The sequence below is a fragment of the Silurus meridionalis genome, chromosome 29 (genome assembly GCF_014805685.1).
Source record: "Silurus meridionalis isolate SWU-2019-XX chromosome 29, ASM1480568v1, whole genome shotgun sequence".
In the NCBI taxonomy this organism is placed as follows: Eukaryota; Metazoa; Chordata; class Actinopteri; order Siluriformes; family Siluridae; genus Silurus; species Silurus meridionalis.
The window spans coordinates 8448324-8459770 of NC_060912.1; positions in this window are offsets into that span (position 1 = coordinate 8448324).

Here is an 11447-nt window from a genome sequence, read left to right on the forward strand (position 1 = left end):
ATCATGACTGGACGATAATATATAATCTTGAGAGGTAATTTGTTTAATACGTATTAAATTGTGTATGACTTGTGGGGGTGGAGCCACTGGAGTTGGAGGGTGGAGCCATGGGGGCGGGGGGTGTTGAGAAAGGAATCACACCTAGGGTGCACAGCCCTGTTCACTTCACCAATCATAAGGTTATGATGTCAAATTTATGCCTGATTTGTGCATATATATATATCTACATTGATGAGCAGCTTCTGGGTTTTTTTTCCATCTTCTTTCCTTACACTTCACTTTCATTTTCTTTCCTTACACTTAAGGCCTGGGGCTACATTTGAGAAATCTTTTACTCTTTCACTTTAATCTAAAAATAGTACTCTAGTGCAACATTCTCCAAATGTCACTAATAATTTGGTCCCTCTTCTCAGTTTCAAACACACGTGGGCCGACAAAGAGAAATCCTCTGCTCTTTTTGTTTGTTCACTGCCGTGACATTTCCCCATGACATTAAACATCAAAAAGTTAAAGATGGGGGATGTGGTGGGTTACAGCGTGGCGGTCGGGGGAAAAATCACAGCAGTTTGTTATTGCCGTGAGGATTATGAGATAAGGTTGTACTTGGCATTTTGATCTTACGTGTCATTACTGGACAACACTTTCACCTTTATGTGCTGTTATTTATAGTGTAAATTTTTTGTTTGGTGAGTCTAAAAAAATGTAAACCTCGTTTTATTTACAAGGTCTTTTCCGCTTTCATGCTAAATGAACAATGGTCAATTGGCGTCCAACTCGGATCGATAAACATTAGCGACTAATTTACGTTCTGACAGAAAGTCAGAGGTGAAAGAAAATTGGATTAATGAAAATAACTTACAGATATTTTCTACGTTTTACAATGACTATAAACGGAAGATCATCTTTTAAGATTTTAGATAAAAATAAATTAATAAATAAATAAATACATTTACAAAAAATCATATTGACATACGACGCTAATGTTGTCATTATGTGTTCTGAATGAGTTTCTTACTATTTATTCATTATGTAATCAGATTAAGGGATTAATAAATAGCATTTATTAGGCAACTATTTGACTATTTGTGTAGGGTGATTGTATAAAAAAAGGGAACAATGGAGGGAAAATCCTCTTTAATGTTGTATAACTGAAGTCTAACAATAAGAGTGATAACAATGAGGAAAAAAGTAAAAATGTTCTCTCGACTGCTGGTTTAGATATAGAAATAGATGTAACTGTTGATTAGTCTCGGCTATGCGGTCGAACCTCACAAACATCTACATGAAAGAATTATCATTATCATTATCACATGTCAATCGCTGAGTGAAATGTCATATCTTGTAAATTATTCACCAGATTTTTTTTCATGTATTAAATTGCATTATTTAAAAAAGTGATTAGATGTGGAGTTAATTCATTTCCTATACTGCAGTTTATGCCTAAAAGCTAAGGTGTGACTCATTATACATCTGCATCATGTTTCATGCCTGAAAGATTATTCAAGGTCTAATTAGCTTCGTTTTTACACAACTAAGAACTTCGAAAGAATCGGGACCGAGTTTTTAAAGGACAGAAGGCTTCGCATAGAGATATTACATAACATATGTTACATATGTTCCTTTGTGCTCTTACGTCTACGTCTTTATGTTAAATTTCTGAATAATGTTACCCAATCCTGTGCTGAAACAATGCTCACCATACGTTCAACAACTTCTATTAAGTGTCCGATTGCTGTAGTTGACTAACATTTATAAGTTGACTAAGATTATAACTAGCAAACGAATACCATATAAACACATCTTACACATCTCTCAGATTGTTCTCAGTGGTATACCTTTTTTCGAAAAATAGACTTGAGAGTCCACCAGTTTCAAGACCAGTATCGTCGCTACCAAAACCAATACCAGGATTTTTTGAACGCAATAATTATTAAAATTAAAAAGACCGCAGTTTTCTTTTTTTTCTCTTTTTCTTCCCATGTTTATTTTTTATTTAAGTATTAAACAAACAAATTTTAGGGCCATATTAAAACTATCAAGATAATGTTTGTTTTTTTACGTGTTCCTCTTTTTTTGTTTTTTCTAACGAAACTAGCGAGAATGTAGAGACTTTCCCTTTGGGCCTGTTTCGTTTTTCCAGTGATCGACTCTTTTGTCTTTGACAAAATTCTTTTAGAAGCTACAGATGATGCTGATATATAAAGATGTATGACTGAGTGACTGACAAGTCCTGCTTTGCTTGTACGAAGAATGAAAATAATAGTTTGTATTGACATAAATATGACTCTCATGTTTAAAGATTCGCAGGTAGGATTGATATTTAATGTGAATATTGATTCGCTCAGTACAAAACCAATATTAAAAATATTCTCAGCCTCTGCAGTAGACCGTGTCAGATAATAAAAGAAATCAGGAAGTAGGTTTCAAGTGATCAGTTGCTTATTAAATCATCGGTGAGGTGACACGAGGAAGAAATCAAAAGTGTAACCTTTAGCTTGGATTTCCAAAATTCTGATGTCCCAGATCTCAAAACGAGGAACTGTTTGGCATGTTACAGCGGACTGGTCTGAGAAGATGGATGACTTTGAAATAAATTCGTCCTGAGTTAAGGATTTGAGTGGACGCTTAATGGATGGACACTGACGCGAGTTTAACCCTCAAAACCCATTAAACCTCAAATCTACAGCGTTCTTTTAGTACTTTTCTTCTTCTTTGAAAAGGACATTTCCCTAAAGGCCAAGTGTTACCTTTCTAAACCACTTAAAGCAGTCTGGAAAAACATCCCTCTGTACAGTCCCACACATTACACACCCGCTGCAGAGCGTAACTTCCTAAATATTTCGACATTCTCACTAACTTTTGTGGTTCTTTTAAACATTTGCATACAGAATACCCCAGGAAATGGAAGTGTTGCTCATCAAATGTAGTAATTATCTGAATAGGCATGTGATATCATCTTTTTAATGAGTTCACCGCTCACTTTTTTTTATGTTGTCCACATGAACTGACTGTCTGGGTGACTGTCTGGGTGACATAAGATGACACGTTCAATGCCAAAATCAGGCCACCATGAGAACATTTATACAGTACATACATTACAATCTTTGAAGTGAGATGCTTTATAAGAGGGTCATAAACAGACTATATGTCATAATCTATAATGCACATACAGAAAAGCTGATATTAATAAATGTGTTTTATTTGAAGACATATATTATATATAGAGAGATGCAGAAGCCATTAACCAGAGCGACTTACAGCTGAGCAGTTGAGGGTGAAGGGCCTTGCTCAAGGGCCCAGCAGTAGCAGATTGCAGATATATACATATTCATAGTGTGCTCCCTCACTAGCCTCTCTTTATTCTCCCCCAGCCAACAAATACATTTAAAATGAAAATGCATTATCAAGAAAATACAAGGAAATATAAAATATATATAAAAAATGACTGAAACTATTATTAAAAATAATACACATTTTATCACAAATAAAAACTTCACCAATTCTAAATGAGTATATTCCACACAATGTTACTATATCAGAGGAAGTGAATGAATCTAAGCTTACAGATAATGAATCAATGATGTCTGACCAAATAATAATTCACCAGTACTTTTGGAGGAAGCATTAGCTCAGTGGAGAGGCCTTTGGACTGTGATTGAAAGGTTGTGTGTTCAAATCCCAGAACAAAAACTTTTGGGTTCATAAACAGGCGTACACTGTTGTAGAAATAAGATAATTGTCAAATGGCATAAATGGTAAATGGTATAATATTGTATTAAAGCAAGCTTCTAGTGTATATAATAACAGATATTGTGAGGAACAACACAATGGATAGATTTGTGACTAGATGATTGAAGTAAAAACATATGTATAACGCATCCATAAAGCATTCTATTTATCTATCTATCTATCTATCTATCTATCTATCTATCTATCTATCTATCTATCTATCTATCTATCTATCTATCTATCTATCTGTCTGTCTGTCTGTCTGTCTGTCTGTCTGTCTGTCTGTCTGTCTGCCTGTCTGTCTGTCCATCCGCCTGTCTGTCCGTCAATCAGTCTGTCTGTCTGTTTGTCTATCTATCTATCTATCTATCTATCTATCTATCTATCTATCTATCTATCTATCTATCTATCTATCTATCTATCCATCCATCTTCCTATGTATATATATATATATATATATATATATATATATATATATATATATATATATATATATATATATATATATATATATATATATATATATATATATATATATATATACATGTAAATGTTATCACTTTTCATTTGCACTTCCATGTTCCTTGCCTTACACCTTGTTCTCGGTTTTGCCTCTTTGCAATCACGTAATCACGTGCACGGCAGGTGCAGTGGATAGAAATTAGTCCTAACATGGAAATATTCCGCTTGTGTGCTTTATTTGTTTCCGAGCTCAATTAAAGGGAGCACAGATGGAGAAAAAGCTTCATCATTTTTTACATGAAGAATGTTCATTTATTCCAGAATCACATTATGCAGTCATGTTGTAGTTGGGTAAAAAAAAAAATGTAAGAGATAAAATTCCAATTAAAAAAAAAAACCTGCAAAAAGGCATAAGACAAACAAGAAAAAAAAAACTTTCTCTGGATATTTGAGAAAGTAAAGGACTACGAGAAGGAAGGGTTAAAGAAAAAAAAACGCTGGTGATAAAAGACAGCCCATGAGCACAACAGGCAGTTCTACAGAATCTCACTGTGGTAATTTATTTTTTTCTTTTTGCTGCTGCTCTCAACCAAATATGGAACTGAGAAATTTTATAGACACACTCTTTATGTACAGCTAAAACTCGACATATTTATACAATACTGACTACTTAATGAAGGTTGTCACGGAGCTGATTATTAGTATTACTTGTGTTGTTGTTGTTGTTGTTGTTTAAAACAGAATTTAGTGTACGAAATACTCATCAGGCTTGGAAAACCACACTAAAGAGTCTGAATGCAGGGTGTGGGCGGAAACATAACTAGTCTATTTCACACCCAGTGGTGAAAATAGACGGAAGCTTCCGTAAAACACTTGAAAGTGGGGCATTTTTAAATAGTAAAGTGAAGCTGTACTTCTTTATAAATAGTGGCGCTTAGAAGTTGTAATGATTAGGGAACCGATAAGGGAGAGTCCCTTTTTTTTTTTCCACATGGCGGTCATATCAGTACACAGCAGCTCAGGTGTCTGTGGTTATATATTTTTTTCTTATTATAAGAGATTCTTGATTGATTGTAGTTGATTAATTTACTATAAAAGCAACAGTTTTGTCGTAGTTGATTTGTACGATTGAATATCGCTCGTAGTTCCGAATGTGCTAGTTTTATTTCATGTGTCATAGTTTCAAGAGCGAAACGGCGTCGCACTTTTTCAGGCCGTGACTCCGATTACACATTAAGCTCTTATTACAAATGAAAAAATGATGTCAAAATATCAAATTATATAAACAAATCCATATTTAGACAAGGTTGAAATTATGTTATGATGTAATTAAAAACGGATTTGTTTCGATCTAATGAGATTCACAAAGAAACCCTCATTCATATTGGATTGCAAGGACATTTTATAAAAGAGATCTCCAGTCAGAAATTTGTTTTTGGAAAGAAAGAAGTAAGAAATGAGAGAGAGAGAGAGAGAGAGAGAGAGAGAGAGAGAGAGAGAGAGAGAGAGAGAGAGAGAGAGAGAGAGAGAAACTGGTGACGAATTGACTGGGTTTTTGCTGCTATAATATTAGTAAGATCGTGACTTGTTGAACAGTAAGTGTATAATACTTATTTATGACACTAGGCTATCGAATTCTCAAATCTGATTGGTCAGAAGATTGATAGATGTTGAGTATTTTACTATAACAGCAACGGTTTTAGTTTAAGCATAGTTGATTTATATAATTGAATATTGCGTGTAGTTGTTTCGTCCTGAATGCGCTATTTTTATTTAATACAATGAACAGTCGTTTATTGCTCATCAGGGACAAACTTACTTACAAAGAACATATTTACTTTTAATCACCACATTATCTGTGTAAAGCTGCTTTGAGACAATGTTCATTGTTAAAAGCGCTATATGAATAAAAATTAATTGAATTGAATTATTGGTAATTTTGCACTGTGAGACAGAATACCGAACTTTACTCTTATTGAAGCTCTTATTTCACATGGATAAATACAAATTTAGACAAGAATTGTTGCATTTCAACAATTCTTGTCTATGGTGTAATAAAAACAGATATAATTTCACATAGAAAAAGTTCATTCATATGGGATTGAAAGGGAGTGGTGAAAAAAAAATGACTGATTATTGCTGCTATTATAATAGTGAGATCAGGAGCATGACTTGAGGAGACGTGTATTTTACTATTTTAAGCCAAAAAGCTGTCAAATTCTCGAATCTGATTGGTCAGAACGTGTGCATGATTTTAAGAATGGCTTCATTAATGTGCAATTGATAAATGATCATTTCTGTAGTAAAGGTTTTACGGACTAGAGGCCTGCGTGAGTTTTCTTAATCCCATTAAACCATTAAATTGATATAAATAAATGAAAAAAAACGTATGAAAATAAAGCTATGATATTGTAATGCACCACACATGGCAAACACCTTGGAATTTTCATGGCAAACACTTGGAATCACATTTTTTTATCAGCCTTAAAATACTCTAACTTATAAACAACTTTTTCAATCTGCTGGATGGCGACTTTGTTTGACCACCCACTTCTGCCCGGGGCAAAGGTAAAACCACCAGCTCCCACGAGATTTGCTTTGGGATCCCAATCCCAATCCCAATGCAGCCCTTTATTACAGACTACAGACTACAGAAAAAATGCAATAGGTTAACAAATTTCAATGTATTTGTTGATTGGTGATGATTTTTTCCCCATTTATTAAACAAGTATGGAAGGAGTCAGGAGTTTCCATGCTTTGTAAAGTTCCAGAGTCTTCCTTTTTTTTAAATAGAGAGAGAGAGAGAGAGAGAGAGAGAGAGAGAGAGAGATAGAGAGAGAGAGAGAGAAATAAGGCCGCTAAGGAAATGCCCTGGCATGTGACAACTAAATTTTACTAATCAGCTGCTACTAAGCATAACGTGTGAAGGGAAACACTGTAACCATTAAGATCTAAACCTTGCAACACACTCCAGACAATACAGTTCATTACACCATCACACCCCCTGATGTGGATTTCTTTCTAATAACCACATGTTGGAAGTCAGTCATTAAATGGAAGTGGAATTATAGCAAAATAATCCATATTGGGTAATTTAATGTGTTGCAAACACCATCACATCATCGTAAAATTGTTTTCCTTTAACAGCATGGATTAATGGTAATGCTACGAGATAACATCTCAATGAGTGGGTCATTGCCTCGATACCAATATTGTGGCTGTAAATTGCATACGTTGAGCATTATAGTCAATACGTAGCCTCAGGTTCATCTTGGTGTTGAGAATTTATATAAAATTACGTGAACTAGTGGTTTATCCACGTCACAAAACCAGCACTTCCATTTTGTCTTTATGCGTCATTCAGAGAAACGTTAGTGTTTAATGAGCAATCTTCTCCGTTCCCAGGTTTACCAGGCTACAAATTGTATTCATTTTAAAAGCGGTGACCTACAAAATGAAAAAAAAACCGCAAACGTGGTCTTAACATGTTGACACTTGGCTTTGGAGATCTGCACCTCAGCGGATGTGTTTGCTAGGTAGAAGTTCTGAGAACTCACATTTACTTTTTTTTAACACTTAGCTGTTATATTGCATTCAGAACGCATCACACACCAAACAAGAAATGAAACCGAGCAGGAAAGACACTTATTAGGGAACATGGTGACTTGGCAACTCTTCCTGTTGTAGATGCCATCATGGGTGAAATTGTTCAGCATGACACCCCGTAAATCCGATTGTGTGGAATGAATGATAGAGGCGGTGGATGTGGGAGAGACGGGTGGAGTGGGGAATTTCATCATCCAAATAATGACAAATGATTAACTTGACTTCGTACAGTCATGCTACTGTGTCACAGAAATGTGAGAAATTATAGGAGATTGTGTCATAGCTTAAGGAAACGTTTAGCAGCTGGACATTTTATTGCATAAATGTTATTACGTTTAATACTTTGAAGTTAAATGTAGGATCTGGGTTCTTTGAGGAACGGAATGTGGTTTATAGTTATGATGTATTCACTATTACACTTAAACATGAAAAATGCAGTTCCTGTAAAAAGTTTGAAAACACTTGGTCATTTATGGATTTTGAGTGACTCATGCATGTTTCTTTTGTTTATATGTAACAAACTAGGCCATGTAAGGTAATAAAGATTGACTTTGACCAAACACATTTATAAATGTACAGATTTCAGACTTTCCTTTTTATTGAAAAATCCTCCCTTAGCATAAATAACAACTTTACATACTCTTAGCATCCGGTCAGTTCATTTCTCCAAATATTTAGCTAAAATACTTTGCTGTGCCTCTTGTCAAACTCGCCAAAGGTGTTCTTCGCTAGTTGGATATTTCGTTCTGACCTTGTTATTCAGATCATCTGAGAGCAGTTCAATAGGATTAAGGTGCAGTGACTGGGCAGGTCATTCCATGATAGATAACAATCCAGTCGAATGTTTGCTCTCTAAATAACGATACAGAATTGTGGTGAAGTCGGTTCCAATTAGTTGTAGTATAGATGGAATTACATGGTGTTGCAGTATGGAGTGGTTGCCATGTTGGTTCCTTTTACTCGGAATAAGTCACCAGCCTTCCGTGCTCCAAAACAACCCCAAACCATTAAACTTCCACCTCCATGTTTGACTGTGGGGGTGAGGCAGTCTGATAACATCATCTCTCCTGTTCTCTGTCTTACAGAAGTTTTTCTCTTAGGGACACAAATGTCCAATTTGGACTCATCTGTCCTCAAAACTTTTACCTAGTTTTTTTTTTTTTTCGCTTGTAAAAATAATGAACATGTGTCCCAAATCCATAAAAGACTGGATTTTCCAAATCTTAGTCTGGCTGGAGATTTTTGTAAACATTTTGATACAAAAATCTCCAGCCAGACTGAGATTTGGAACCTCCAGCATGTCGTAATACATGAAGAAATTTCAGTTTTTCATTAGAATGCTGTATTTCAATGAATCAGATTAGAAATCTTACTTTCCCTTTCCTTTAACACCTCAAACAGCTCTAAGTTTGACAAATCTGAAATTGAATAAAAAATTTGGTTTTGCTTCATTGTGCCATAAGTTTGCTTTGAATACATTTTAAATGTACACGTTAGGTAGGAGTCTGATCACCTGTTCGGTGATATTTTATAAACCGGTCCTCACATTTCCAAGTATGAAAACAACATCCTGCAATTTGCAAGTTCTTAAAGCACTGTATAATAAAATCAAAATCAAAATCAGGTTTATTCACCAAGTGAGTTGACAAACTACAAAGAATTTGGTTCCAGCTGACTCTCAAATATACAGACATAAATAACACTACACATTTAGCTTGGACTATACAAGGCAGAAAGGACAAAAACAGACTATAAAACACAATATAGACATTACGAGTATTAAATAGGGATACAGATTATATGACATCAGTAATGTACATAAAGTGTGAGAGTGCATGGTATTGCAAATAACAGTATTGTGCAACAGCTATGATAAAAAGTTACTTTAGAACTTTTGGGCAATATACAGCAGCAATAGTGTGTGTATCATATACGGATGATGTGATGGCAGTTACTGCTACTATTATTAGTAATACTACTATTAATCCCACTGATGTCATATTTATGGCATTGGGAAAACATCCTTATCCAGAAAGTGATTTGAATTCTCCATCAAAAAATACTTAGAAAGAGACTTTTTTAAAAAGGGGAAGTGATAATTTAAGAATCATTGAAAGATCTTTTGACTACTGCCAGAGACTCAACAAAGAAAAGTCTTGAAAAGATCTAAATTGTACCCTGAAAGATAGTGGGACCAGTTGAGAAGTGGTAGGGAACCAGTGCAGTGCTGGGAGAGATGTTTTACTAATAAATGGGGAAGTGGTAGCTCAGTGGTTAAGGCTCTGGGTTACTGATTGGAAGGTTGGGGATTCAAGCCCTGGTATGGCCACGCTGTCACTCTTGGGGCTCTTGAGCAAAGCCATTAACCCTATAAACAAACAAGCAGAAAAATAAATAAATCTAATTTCATTATATATATATTTTTACAATAAAATCCAAATAACAAAATTTGATTTTTTTTATATAAATAATAATAAATACCCATATCTGCTTCTAAGTCATTATCATAAAAGTTTATTATTATTATTATTATTATTATTATTATTATTATTACTGCTACTATTTAAAACCAAACAAACAAAAATAAATAAATAAGCAAGCAAACAAATAAATAAATCTAGTCCCACCCAATTATATATTTATTTACTATCTAATCCAAAAAAACAAATTCGATTTTGTATTTAAAATAAATAGCTAGGATGGGACTTCCCCGTTTATGCCCCTGATTCATGCACTTGTTCTTAGCCAGGTGAAGGCATTACCTGAATGGAGGGATTCAAGTGAAACCCCCCTACACACAGCTTCAAAATGTGGAGGAGTATTTTTGAGCTTACTCATATGTGTATAATGTACAGGCAAGTCCCACTCTATTTATTTTTCCCCTTTTATGGAACATATGAGTTTGAAATTAAATGTATGCTAGAAAATCTGAATAGATAAAGAGTTTTTTTAACTCTGTTTCTAGAGTAGTACACAACTGCAGCATTCGATCCAGTGTTCAGTGTGACTGCAATGTAACACTTCCTGAGCTGGAGTTTCCCCGTATTCTCACACTTCACACAGACCACTCATAGTGGATTTCCACTCACATCTTTTTTTTTTTGAAAGATGTTCATTGCATTTTTTGATCAAAATAACATTGCCTTGTGCAATTCTTTTTGTAGTAAGGAATTTCTCAAGCCATGTCATGTATTAACCCCATTTTTTTAGTTAATCTAATACTATCTTCATGGCCCAATACAAACTTCGTCTGACCAGGTGAGTGACCAGGTGGGTGTGGTTTATTAGTGGATGTCTCCGCCCAAATCTACAGAGCACGAGGGCTCACTGAAAACAGTTTGGTGAGGATGAAAATATATTCGACAGTCGTTACACTCATTTAACAGATCTCGGCCAGATTTAACACCTATTGAAAAATGATGTAGTGAAGTGTTAGACGGCGCTTCTCACCTCCATCATCAAAATACCAAATGAGGTAACGTTTTTTAGAGTAGCATGTTGTGAACAGCAAATCATTGGTATTATCAAGGACACCTATCATCGCCACAATGGACTGTTGTTGGTATGCCTACGATCATGAAGCCACAAAATGTCACAAAAAACATCACCGTTGAACAAAAAAAAAACAAATACAGCTTTTTGTTGTACTT